Source organism: Pongo pygmaeus, chromosome X, assembly GCF_028885625.2.
Source record: "Pongo pygmaeus isolate AG05252 chromosome X, NHGRI_mPonPyg2-v2.0_pri, whole genome shotgun sequence".
In the NCBI taxonomy this organism is placed as follows: Eukaryota; Metazoa; Chordata; class Mammalia; order Primates; family Hominidae; genus Pongo; species Pongo pygmaeus.
In genome coordinates, this window is record NC_072396.2 from 111,518,556 (window position 1) to 111,533,176 (window position 14,621).

Below are 14,621 nucleotides of genomic sequence, written 5' to 3' on the forward strand. Positions count from 1 at the left end.
GTCACCCAGGCTGGAGTGCAGTGGCACCATCTCGGCTCACGGCAACCTTCACATCCTGGGTTCAAGTGATTCTCCTGCCTCAGCCTCCCGAGTAGCTGGGATTACAGGTGTGTGCCACCATACCTGGCTAATTTTTGTATTTTCAGTAGAGACGGGGCTTCACCATGTTGGTCAGGCTGGTCTCAAACTCCTGACCTCAAGTGATCCACCCGCTTCCCAAAGTGCTGGGATTACAGGCGTGAGCCACTGCACCCAGCCCAACTAAAGAACTTCTTAAAAAGTCCTTGATTTGAGAAAATGGATGGATGTTGGTGCAGTTTATTGAGATGGATAAGAGAAAAGCTTAGGGCAGAGAGAAATCAAGATTTTAGTCTTGGACAAGCTAAGTTTGAGATGTCTGTGAAGCATCCAAATGGAGATGTAAATTAGGTAATTGAATATATGAGTGTGGAGCTTAGAGAAGTCTGGGATATTTCTGTTACTTGGGATTTAGGATTGTGTTGAAAGGCATAGGAATGAATGAGATCATTTAAGAAGGGAGTACAGAATAAAAAGAGAAAACCTAGAACTGAGTCTTCATGGAATCTTCAGCACTTAATGGCTGGATAGAGGACGATGAGGAGACAGAGATGGGGTAATCAGAGGGGTAGGAAGAATGCCACAAGAGTACTGTGTCACAAAAGCAATGGGAAGAGAACGCTTTAAAGAATGAAGAAATGTTTAGCAGAATTAAATATTGCTGGGCTCTTCATGGGCTAGAATGTATGGGGAAAAAAGAAAAATAAATAAATAAATAAATAAATAAAATAAATATTGCTGGGAAGTGAAGCAAGTTGAGAATAGAATTTTTTCCTTTGGATTTAACAACATGAGAAGCCATTGGTGATCTTTGTGAGAGCTCATTTTGGGGAATTTTGGGGACAGAAGGCCACATTGGTGTGGGTTGAATAATGAGTAGAAAGTGAGGCAATAAAGGCAGTGAGTATAGAATATTCAAGAAATTGGTTGTGATTAACAAGGGGCAAAGAAATATGGGGCAGTTAGCTGAAAGGGTATGTGAATTTGAACAATTTGTTTGCTTATCTGCTGGCTTACTTGTTTTTGGAAATTTTCATTGAAGTATAACATACATAAAGAAAAGCACAAATCAGGTGTACAGTTTGATGAATTTTCAAAATCTGAATACAATCCGTGGAATCAGCATCCAGATAAAAAAAAGAACACTCCAGGAGTCCCCTTGTGACCAGTTCAGTAACTAGCCCCTGCAAGGGTAACCATTATCCTAACTTCTAACACCACAGAGTAATGTTCCTTATATTTGAACTCTAATGGAGTCATCCAGTATGTATTCTTTTGTGTCTGGCTTTTATCACACAGCATTGTTTGTGAGATACATCCATATTACTATGTGTAATAGCATTGCATTCATTCTCATTGTAGCATATTATCCCAGTGGGTTAATTTATCCATTCTACTGCTAAAGGATATTAGGGTAGTTTCCAGTTTGAGGTCATTACAAGCAGTACATCCATGTATGTGTTTCTTCTTTTAAATACTCAAATGAACCTTGAATGTATTTCAAACAAGTGATTTTTCACAAAGCACTCAAACTTTAAAAAACATAACTTTGTAAAAAAATACACAAATCTTAAAGACTATCCTATGATCTGATTTTGTAAATTAACTTCACGAATCTCAGAGCAATTTATTAAGATTGTAAATATTCATAAGATGTTTCTAGTTATATTTCCATATATTTGAATGTTACAATGAAAGAGCTGCTCAAAAACTAATCCCCTCTGTAAATCTCCAAATGATTTTCCAGCTTCAAGTAATCCATAAGCCCATTTATGGCCACATTCCTTAAATGATTGCTACAACATAAGCCAGCAGTTAAGTACTGGAAAGAAACTTCTATTTCCAGGACCTATGTGGATAGGCAACAAGTCAAATTCAAACACCTTATTTTTAAAAAAAAATTTTATTGAGGTGAAACTTACATAACATAAAACTAACAATTTATTTCTAAAAGCGAACAGTTCAGTGGCATTTAGTGCATTCATGATGTTGTGCAACAATCACCTGTGTCTAGTTCCAAAACATTTTCATCATCCCAAAAGGAAGTCCTTTACCCATTAAGCAGATTCTCTGCATTCCTCCTTACCCCCTCTCTCTGCCCCTGACAACCACCAACCTGCCTTCAGTCTCTATGGATTTGCCTATTCTGAATATTTTGTATAAGTGGAATCATACAATATGTGACCTCTTGTGTCTATCTTCCTTCACTTAGCATAGAATTTTTAAGGTTCAACCACACATTGCAGCATATATCAGTACTTCATTCCTTTTCATGGCTGAATAATATTCCATTGTATGAATGTACCACAATTTGTTTATTCATTCCTTCATTGACAGATATTTGAGCTGTTTCCACTTTGGCTATTGTGAATAATACTGCTGGAACCTGAGTGTACATGTATTTGTTATAGTACGTTTTCAATTCTTTTGGGTATACACCTAGGAATGAAATTGCTGGGTCATATCATAATTCTATGTTTAACTTTTTAAGAAACCACCAAACTTTTCTTCATAGTGGCTCAACCACTTTACATTACCACCAGAAATGTAGAAAATCTTCTGCAATTTAAGACAGTCTCTTCACATCCTCTCCAACACTTACTATTTTCTGTTTTGTTTCCTTTCATTTCTTGGTAACAGTCACCCTAGTGAATGTGAAAACCTCATTCCAGTTTTTATTTAAATTTTCTAATGACTAATGATGTTGGGCATCTTTTCTTTACATGTGCTGTTTGGCCATTTATATATCTTCTTTGGAGAAACGTCTCTTCAAATTATTTGCCAACTTATAATTAAGTTGTTTGTCTTTTTGTGTTGAGTTGTAAGAGTTCTTTATATTTTCTGGACACTAGACCCTTATTAGATATATGGTTTACAAATATCTTTTCCCATTGTGTAGGTTGTCTTTTCACTTTCTTGATAATTTCTTTTAACGGAATTGAGATAATCATGTGGTCTTTTTCCTTCCTTCTATTAATGTGGTGGTTTACATTGATTGATTTTCCTTTGTTAAACCACTTTTGCATTCCTAGGATAATTCCACTTGGTCATGGAGAATAATTCTTTTAACGTGCTGTTGGATTCAGTTGGCTAGTATTTTCTGAGGATTTTTGCATCTATAATCATAAAGGATATTGGTCTATAACAAACATCCTATTTGAAAGGGAAAAAGAAAAATGTAACAATGCTTTTAAATCAAGAAACAATAGGGAAAGTCAAAAATCACATAACAGCAATATAACCTTGAACAATATTTTGTAACATTGGAAAACTTAATTGTCCATACATATTGCAGGGAAATTTCTTTCAAGAAGGACCTTAATCTATTCTATATATTAAAAACAACTAAATTTTAAGTTCAAGACATTTTAAAGAAGAGGAAACAGTGCCACAGAAGATAAGTGATTTGCATGTGGTGACATTTATGAGAAGCAGGAATTGGCAGTGTAATTTTCTAACCACTCACTTTCCACTACACCACTGTCTTTTACTACTAATCTCCAAGACTTTGGCTTCCTTACCAAAAAATCCATACCACCAAATTTCCCCTTGCTTCTAACTGCAAAAGTGTTCTGCAATTTAAGCCAATTTCTCCCCTGTGCATTCTTTGGTAAGGCTAGAAAACAATCAGTCAGGATTTTTTTTTTTTTTTTTTTTTGAGACGGAGTCTTGCTGTGTCACCCAGGCTGGAGTGCAGTGGTGCAATCTCTGCTCACTGCAAGCTCCGCCTCCCGGGTTCACGCCATTCTCCTGCCTCAGCCTCCCGAGTAACTGGGACTACCAGCGCCCGCCACCACGCCCAGCTAATTTTTTGTATTTTTAGTAGTGACGGGGTTTCACCGTGTTAGCCAGGATGGTCTCGATCTCCTGACCTCGTGATCTGCCCCACCTCGGTCTCCCAACGTGCTGGGACTACAGGCATGAGCCACCATGCCCAGCCCAGTCAGTCAGGATTTTATTATAAAAACCTTTCATAGCTGGGCACGGTGACTCACACCTGTAATCCCAACACTTTGGGAGGCCGAGGCCAGAGGATGGCTTGAGGCCAGGAGTTTGAAACCAGCCTGGGCAACACAGTGAAATTCCATCTCTAAAAAAATATTTTTTTTACACTGGTTTCCATCTCTTTATTACCTCATGGAATTTTTAAATTTTTTAACTTTTGATTTTTGGGGTATATAGTAGATATATATATATTCATGGGTTACATGATATATTTTGATGCAGATATGCAATGAGTAATAATCACATCAGAGTAAATGGGGTATCCATCACCTCAAGACTGTATCCTTTATGTTACAAACCATCAAATTATACTCTTAATTATTTTAAACTGTACAATTAAATTATTTTTTACTATAGTTACTCTGTTGTGCTAGCAAATACTAGGTCTTATTCATTCCTTCTATTTTTTTGTACCCATTAACCATCTCCACTTTCTCACCATCTCCTACTACCATTCCCAGCCTCTGGTAACCATCCTTGTACTTTATCTCCATGAGTTCAATTGTTTTAATTTTTAATTCCCACAAATAAGTGAGAACATGCAAAGTTTGTCTTTCTGTGCCTGGCTTATTTCACTTGACATAATGACCTCCATTCCCATCGATGTTGTTGCAAATGGCATGATCTCATTCTTTTCCATGGCTGAATAGTACTCCATTGTGTATATGTACCACATTTTCTTTATCCATTCATCTGTTGATGGACACTCAGGTTGCTTCCAAGTCTTGGCTTTTGTGAGTAGTGCTACACTAAACATGGGAGTGCAATCTCTTTGATATACTGATTTCCTTTCTTTTTGGTATATACCTAGCGATGGGATTGCTGGATCACATGGTAGCTCTATTTTCAGTTTTGTGAGGAATCTCCAAACTGTTTTCCAAAGTGGTTTTACTAATTGACATTCCCACCAACAGTGTACGAGGGTTCCTTTTCTCCACATCCTCACCAGCATTTGTTATTGCCTGTCTTTTGCATATAAGCCATTTTAACTAGAGTAAGATGATATCTCGTTGTAGTTTTGATTTGCATTTCTACAATGATCAGTTTTATTGAGCACCTTTTCATCTGACTGCCATTTCTATGCCCTCTTTTGAGAAATGTTTATTTAGATCTTTTGACCATTTTTAAATTGGATTATTAGATTTTTTTTTCCTATAGAGTTGTTTGAGCTCTTTACATATTCTGGTTGTTAATCCCTTGTCAGATGAATAGTTTGCGAATATTCTCTTTCATTCTGTGAATTGTCCCTTCATTTTGTTGATGGTATCCTTTGCTGTGCAGAAGCTTTTAACTTGACATGATCTCGTTTGTCTATTTTTGCTTTGGGTGCCTGTGCTTGTGGGGTATTACTCAAGAAATCTTTGCCCACTCCAGTGTCTTGAAGAGCTTCCCCAAAGTTTTCTTATAATAGTTTCCTGGTCTCAGGTCTCATATTTAAGTCTCTAGTCACTTTTGATTTGGTTTTTGTATATGGTGAGAGATGGGGTCTAATTTCATTCTCCTGTATGTGGATATCCAGTTTTCCCAGCACCATTTATTGAAGAGGCTGTCCTTTCCCCTATGTATGTCCTTGGCACCTTTGTCAAAAATGAGTTTACTCTCAATGTATGGATTTATTTCTGGGTTCTCTATTCTGTTGCAATGGTCTATGTGTCTGTTTTTATGCCAGTACCATGCTGCTTTGTTTACTATAGCACTGTTGTATAATTTGAAGTCATGTAATGTGATTCCTCCAGTTTTGTTTGTTTTTCTTAGTATAGCTTTGGCTATTCTGGGTATTTTGTAGTTCATATACATTTTAGGATTGTTTTTTCTATTTCTGTGAAAAATATCATTGGTATTTTGATAGGGATTGCATTGAATCTACAGATTGCTTTGAGTAGTGTGGACATTTTAACAATATTGATTCTTCCAACCCATGAACATGGAATATACCTCCATTATTGTCTCCTCTTCCATTACTTTCATCAGTGTTTTATCATTTTCATTGTAGAGATCTTTCATTTCTTTAATTCCTATGTATTTAACTTTACTTGTAGCTCTTGTAAATGGCATTACTTTCTTGATTTCTTTTTCATATTGTTCACTGTTGACATATGGAAATGTTACTGATTTTTGTATGTTGATTTTGTATCCTGCAAATTTACTGATTTCCTTATCAGTTCTAATAGTGTTTTGGTGGAGTATTTAGGTTTTTTCCAAATATTAGATCATATCATCTGCATAAAAAGGATAGTTTGACTTCTTCATTTCCAGTTTGGATGCCCTTTATTTCTTTCTTCACTGTGGAGACTTTATTACAGCTTCCACCTCATTATTTGTTAGTGGTCTGTTCAGGTTTTGGATTTCTTCCTGGTTCAATCTTGGTAGGATGTATGTGTCTAGGAATTTGTATATTCCTCTAGATTTTCCAATTTATTTCCATAGTAGCACCAATGATCTTTTGAATTTCTGCAGTATCAGTTGTAATGACTCCTTTTTCAGCTCTGATATTATTTGAGTCTTCTCTCTTTTTTTCTTTGTCAGTCTGAATAATGGTTTGTCAATTTTCTTTATGTTTAAAAAAAGTTTTTGTTTCGTTGATCTTCTATATGTTTTCTTCATTTAAATTTCATTTACAATCTTTCTGCTATGATCTTTATTATTTCTTTTCTTCTACTAATTTTGCTAATTTTACTAGTCATGCATTTGAAATTTTACTGATTTTACTAATCATGCATTTGAAATGTTTCATCTTTTTTATGTAGGCATTTATAGCTATAACTTCCCTCTTACTACTGCTTTTGCTGTATCCCATAGGTTTTCATATGTTGTGTTTCCAGTATCACTTGTTCCAAGAAAATCTTCAATTTCCTTCTTAATTTCTTCATTGACTCACTGGTCATTCAGGCACATATTGTTTAATTTCCATGGATCTGTAAAGTTTCCAAAATTCCTCTTATTTATTTCTAGTTTTATTCCGCTTTGGTTAGAGAAGATACTTAATATTGTTTCAATTTTTTAAATACTTTAAGATTTGTTTTGTGACCTAACATATGTTCTATCTTTGATAATGATCCATGTGCTGAGGGAAAAAAATGCATATTTTGCAGTTGTTGGATAAAATGTTCTGTAAATATATATTAGGTCCATTTGTTTCGTAGTATAGATTAAGTCTCATGTTTCTTTGTTGGTTTTTTGTCCGGAAGATCTGTCCAGTGCTGAAAGTGGGGTGTCGAAGTCTCCAGCTATTGTTGTATTGGAGTCTCTCTCTCTTTTGCTCAAATAATATTTGCTTTATATATCTGGGTACTCCAGTGTTGGGTGTGTATATATTTAGTTGGTGTTCTATAACCTTCTTGTAATTGGATGTTGATATCTTTCTCTAGGTTTAGACAAAGTCTTCTTTACTTTTCCCCCTCTTCTCCTCAAGTAGAAGGAAGCGGTCTTTTTAGGAGCTGTGAGCTATGCTGTGTGGAGTTCGGGGACAGGTGGTACAAGCACTCCCTTAGCCACCCTGGCTGGTGTCCCAGTAGGTCACATGTTCCCCAAGTCCACTGGTTCTGAGTCCAGCTCAGTACTATGACTTGCCTAGGAGTTGCAGTTCTTGTGACCTAGACTACTTTCAAGTTTTTTTTAGGGCCCCAGACAACTTTAGCCATTAGTGGTGAGGCTTGGTGGAACTCAAGTTCCCACCACTGGGATGGGCAATTTCCCTCTGGCCAGGGCTCATCTAAATGCTCCCTCTGTGGCTGGGCGTCAGCTAAGTTCAGTGCAGTTTTGCTTTCTGTTGTGACAGGGCAGCACTGAATTCAATGCAAAGTCTCATGATCGCTGTGCTCTCTCTCTCCCAAGCAAACAGATCGTCTCTCAGTGATAAATGGCTACTGTCAGGGGGTGGGGGACAGGTGGTGTCAGTAATTCAAGATTGTCTCTCCTATCCTCTTCAGTGCCTATTTCAGCAGTGTGAAGTTAAAACCAGGTACTGTGATTATTTACCTGATTTTTTATTCTTATGGAAGTGCTTTTTTTTTCGTACAGATAGTTGTTAAATTTGGTGTTCCTGAGGAGCAGATGATTGGTGGAGACTTCTATTTGGTCATCTTGCTCCACCTCCTCTCCAAAATATATGTATTTTTTAGTTAGCTGGGCATGGTGGTGCATGCCTGTAGTTCTAGTTATTCTGGAAGCTGAGGTGGGAGGATCCCTTAAGTCCAGGAGGTCAAAGCTACAGTGAGCTATGATGGCACTGCTGTACTCCAGTCTGAGCAACAAAACAATACCCTGTCTCTAAAAAAACAAAAAAACCTTTCAGATACTTGAAGTACAATTATCCATGTGTCCAAGTTCTTTAATATTTTCTTTGTTAGTATTATTTCCTAAGCTTTTCAAGCTACAACATCCTGGACTGGTACATGCTTTCTATACCTCTCAAGGCTAATATACTATCTTAATAAAGGTGAGTTCACAGGATAATCTGAGCAGCTGTTGATTGTGAAAGTGGATGTGAGATTTTAAAGTTTGAAAAGTGACATGAAAATACCAAACCTATTTGAAATGTTCAGGTTGAAATGTTCAAATCAAGAGTAATGTTGAGAGACAAGAGAGTAAAAACATGTACAATAATGGTTTAATTCACGTGCATGAGTCAATCATATTAGTAGGTGAGTGGTACTAGAAGTAGGTGGAAATAGGATGGTGAAAATGAGGGAGAAAAACCAACTATAAAAAAATGTGTCAATTCAAAGTTCAGAGGAACTGTAAGTGAATCAATTTGCATTCCTGCAAAATAATTTACACAATGATCTGTCATATATCAAGCTTAATATGGCATGCTGCCTCTGGTATCCTTATGAGGAAGTGTCAAAGAGCCCAACATTTCAGTTTTTTTCATTGGTAATTTCAAACTCTGTAGCACTCTGGTTCTATTGTATTTTGTCCTTTTGAATTTTTCCTACATTTCCCCACTTTTGGTGGTTCTTTCTCCTTGTTTTTACTCCCCACAGCTGAACTGCTTCTCCTGCCCACCCGTCTTTGCAACTGTGGAGCCCCACCCTGGCCACTGTGCTTCTCCAATGGCCTTGACCACCACTGCAGCCACCATCTAAAGAGAATTGAGAGATTCCTCTCACTTCCCCTTTTTCAGGCTCCCAAGTGCTGCAGCGGCAATAGTAGCCTTATACATATTTTTTGGTAAACATAGTTGCACTTCTATTGAGTTTATGCTTAGAATTGAAATCATTAAGTCATGCAGTATGGATATATACTCTGCTTTGAAAGATATTGCCAAGGAATTTTCCAAATTCTTGTACCAATTTATAATCCTACCAGTGATGAATAACAATTCAAGTTTCTCTTCATCCTTGCTAAACAGTTGGTATTGTCATTTTTTTTATTCTTTCATTTTAGCCATGCTGATGAAAATGTAGTAATATCTTATTTTGGTTTGCTGTTGTTGTCCGTGTCTTTCTTTTAATTATTTTGAAATAATTGTAGACTCATGAAAAAGTTACAAAAATAGTACAAAGCATTCCAAGATACCCTTCACCTAACTTCCCCTGATATTAGAATCTTTTTTTTTTTTTTTTTTAAGACAGTGTCACACGCTATTGCCCAGGCTGGAGTGCAGTGGCTGGCACTATTATAGCTCAAACTTCTGGGCTCAAGGGATCCTCCTGCTTCAGCCCCCCAAGTAGCTGTGACTACAGCAGTGTGCCACCATGCCAGCTAACATTAACAACTTAAACACCCATAGTTCAGCTTTAGCAACCATGATATTAATATTGATCCAATACAATTAACTAATTTACAGACCTTATTTGAATTTTGTCAGTTGCCCCACTAATGTCTTCTTTCTGGTCCAGCATCCAATTGCATTTAATTATCATGTCTCCTTAGTCTCCTCCAATCTGTGACAATTCCTCAGTCTTCATCTTTCATGACTGTGGAGGTTAAATAATGGCCCCACAGATGTTCATGTTCTAATCCCAGTCTTATATGACAAAAAGGACTTTGCAGATACGATTAAGTTAAGAATCTTAAGATGGGGTGATAACTCTGGATTGTTCAGGTAGCCCCGATGTAATCACAAGGGTCCTTAATAAGGGGGAAGGCAGGCAGGAGAGAATAGTCAGTAGTAGGAAACACAACAATGGAAGGAAAATGGTGGAGCAGTGTAAGAAAAGGGTTATGAACCAAGGCATGCAGGTGGCCTCTAGAAGGTTAAAAGACAAGGAAATTGATTCTCCCTTTAGAGACTCCAGAAGGAATGCAGCCCTGCTGATGACTTAACTTTAGACTTCTGACCTCCAGAACTGTAAGAAAATGAATTTGTGGAACTTGGCGAGCCAAGATGGCCGAATAGGAACAGCTCCGGTCTACAGCTCCCAGCGCGAGCGACGCAGAAGACGGGTGATTTCTGCATTTCCATCTGAGGTACCGTGTTCATCTCACTAGGGAGTGCCAGACAGTGGGCGCAGGTCAGTCGGTGAGCGCACCATGCGCCAGCCGAAGCAGGGGCGAGGCATTGCCTCACTCGGGAAGCGCAAGGGGTCAGGGAGTTCCCCTTCCAGGGGTGACAGACGGCACCTGGAAATTCGGGCCACTCCCACCCGAATACTGTGCTTTTCCGACGGGCTTAGGAAACGGTGCCCCAGGAGAGTATAGCCCGCACCTGGCTCAGAGGGTCCTACGCCCACGGAGTCTCGCTGATTGCTAGCACAGCAGTCTGAGATCAAACAGCAAGTCGGCAGCGAGGCGGGGGGAGGGGCGCCCGCCATTGCCCGGGCTCGCTTAGGTAAACAAAGCACCCTGGAAGCTTGAACTGGGTGGAGCCCACCACAGCTCAAGGAGGCCTGCCTGCCTCTGTAGGCTCCACCTCTGGGGGCAGGACACAGACAAACAAAAAGACAGCAGTAACCTCTGCAGACTTAAATGTCCCTGTCTGACAGCTGTGAGGAGAGCAGTGGTTCTCCCAGCACGCAGCTGGAGATCTGAGAACGGGCTGACTGCCTCCTCAAGTGGGTCCCTGACCCCTGACCCCCGAGCAGCCTAACTGGGAGGCACCCCCCAGCAGGGGCAGACTGACACCTCACACGGCCGGCCAGGTACTCCAACAGACCTGCAGCTGAGGGTTCTGTCTGTTAGAAGGAAAACTAACAGAAAGGACATCCACACCAAAAACCCATCTGTACATCACCATCATCAAAGACCAAAAGTAGATAAAACCACAAAGATGGGGAAAAAACAGAGCAGAAAAACTGGAAACTCTAAAAACCAGAGTACCTCTCCTCCTCCAAAGGAACGCAGTTCCTCACCAGCAACGGAACAAAGCTGGACAGAGAATGACTTTGACGAGCTGAGAGAAGAAGGCTTCAGATGATCAAATTACTCCGAGCTACGGGAGGATATTCAAACCAAAGGCAAAGAAGTTGAAAACTTTGAAAAAAATTTAGAAGAATGTATAACTAGAATAACCAATACAGAGAAGTGCTTAAAGGAGCTGATGGAGCTGAAAACCAAGGCTCGAGAACTACGTGAAGAATGCAGAAGCCTCAGGAGCCGATGCGATCAAATGGAAGAAAGGGTATCAGCCCTGGAAGATGAAATGAATGAAATGAAGCGAGAAGGGAAGTTTAGAGAAAAAAGAATAAAAAGAAACGAGCAAAGCCTCCAAGAAATGTGGGACTATGTGAAAAGACCAAATCTACGTCTGATTGGTGTACCTGAAAGTGACGGGGAGAATGGAAACAAGTTGGAAAACACTCTGCAGGATATTATCCAGGAGAACTTCCCCAATCTAGCAAGGCAGGCCAACATTCAGATTCAGGAAATACAGAGAACGCCACAAAGATACTCCTCGAGAAGAGCAACTCCAAGACACATAATTGTCAGATTCACCAAAGTTGAAATGAAGGAAAAAATGTTAAGGGCAGCCAGAGAGAAAGGTCGGGTTACCATCAAAGGGAAGCCCATCAGACTAACAGCGGATCTCTCGGCAGAAACCCTACAAGCCAGAAGAGAGTGGGGGCCAATATTCAACATTCTTAAAGAAAAGAATTTTCAACCCAGAATTTCATATCCTGCCAAACTAAGCTTCATAAGTGAAGGAGAAATAAAATACTTTACAGACAAGCAAATGCTGAGAGATTTTGTCACCACCAGGCCTGCCCTAAAGGAGCTCCTGAAGGAAGCGCTAAACATGGAAAGGCACAACCGGTACCAGCCACTGCAAAATCATACCGAAATGTAAAGAACATCGAGACTAGGAAGAGACTGCATCAACTAACGAGCAAAATATCCAGCTAACATCATAATGACAGGATCAAATTCACACATAACAATATTAACTTTAAATGTAAATGGACTAAATGCTCCAATTAAAAGACACAGACTGGCAAACTGGATAAAGACTCAAGACCCATCAGTGTGCTGTATTCAGGAAACCCATCTCACGTGCAGAGACACACATAGGCTCAAAATAAAAGGATGGAGGAAGATCTACCAAGCAAATGGAAAACAAAAAAAGGCAGGGGTTGCAATCCTAGTCTCTGATAAAACAGACTTTAAACCAACAAAGATCAAAAGAGACAAAGAAGGCCATTACATAATGGTAAAGGGATTAATTCAACGAGAAGAGCTAACTATCCTAAATATATATGCACCCAATACAGGAGCACCCAGATTCATAAAGCAAGTCCTGAGTGACCTACAAAGAGACTTAGACTCCCACACATTAATAATGGGAGACTTTAACACCCCACTATCAACATTAGACAGATCAACGAGACAGAAAGTCAACAAGGATACCCAGGAATTGAACTCAGCTCTGCACCAAGCGGACCTAATAGACATCTACAGAACTCTCCACCCCAAATCAACAGAATATACATTTTTTTCAGCACCACACCACACCTATTCCAAAATTGACCATATACTTGGAAGTAAAGCTCTCCTCAATAAATGTAAAAGAACAGAAATTGTAACAAACTGTCTCTCAGATCACAGTGCAATCAAGCTAGAACTCAGGATTAAGAATCTCACTCAAAACCGCTCAACTACGTGGAAACTGAACAACCTGCTCCTGAATGACTACTGGGTACATAACGAAATGAAGGCAGAAATAAAGATGTTCTTTGAAACCAACAAGAACCAAGACACAACATACCAGAATCTCTGGGATGCATTCAAAGCAGTGTGTAGAGGGAAATTTATAGCACTAAATGCCCACAAGAGAAAGCAGGAAAGATCCAAAATTGACACCCTAACATCACAATTAAAAGAACTAGAAAAGCAAGAGCAAACACATTCAAAAGCTAGCAGAAGGCAAGAAATAACTAAAATCAGAGCAGAACTGAAGGAAATAGAGACACAAAAAACCCTTCAAAAAATAAATGAATCCAGGAGCTGGTTTTTTGAAAGGATCAACAAAATTGATAGACCGCTAGCAAGATTAATAAAGAAAAAAAGAGAGAAGAATCAAATAGATGCAATAAAAAATGATAAAGGGGATATCACCACCGATCCCACAGAAATACAAACTACCATCAGAGAATATTACAAACACCTCTATGCAAATAAACTAGAAAATCTAGAAGAAATGGATAAATTCCTCGACACATACACCCTCCCAAGACTAAACCAGGAAGAAGTTGAATCTCTGAATAGACCAATAACAGGAGCTGAAATTGTGGCAATAATCAATAGCTTACCAACCAAAAAAAGTCCAGGTCCAGATGGATTCACAGCCGAATTCTACCAGAGGTACAAGGAGGAGCTGGTACCATTCCTTCTGAAACTATTCCAATCAATAGAAAAAGAGGGAATCCTCCCTAACTCATTTTATGAGGCCAGCATCATCCTGATACCAAAGCCTGGCAGAGACACAACAAAAAAAGAGAATTTTAGACCAATATCCTTGATGAACATTGATGCAAAAATCCTCCATAAAATACTGGCAAACCGAATCCAGCAGCACATCAAAAAGCTTATCCACCATGATCAAGTGGGCTTCATCCCTGGGATGCAAGGCTGGTTCAATATACACAAATCAATAAATGTAATCCAGCATATAAACAGAACAAAAGACAAAAACCACATGATTATCTCAATAGATGCAGAAAAGGCCTTTGACAAAATTCAACAACCCTTCATGCTAAAAACTCTCAATAAATTAGGAATTGATGGGACGTATCTCAAAATAATAAGAGCTATTTATGACAAACCCACAGCCAATATCATACTGAATGGGCAAAAACTGGAAGCATTCCCTTTGAAAACTGGCACAAGACAGGGATGCCCTCTCTCACCACTTCTATTCAACATAGTGTTGGAAGTTCTGGCCAGGGCAATTAGGCAGGAGAAGGAAATCAAGGGTATTCAATTAGGAAAAGAGGAAATCAAATTGTCCCTGTTTGCAGATGACATGATAGTATATCTAGAAAACCCCATTGTCTCAGCCCAAAATCTCCTTAAGCTGATAAGCAACTTCAGCAAAGTCTCAGGATACAAAATCAACGTGCAAAAATCACAAGCATTCTTATACATCAATAACAGACAAA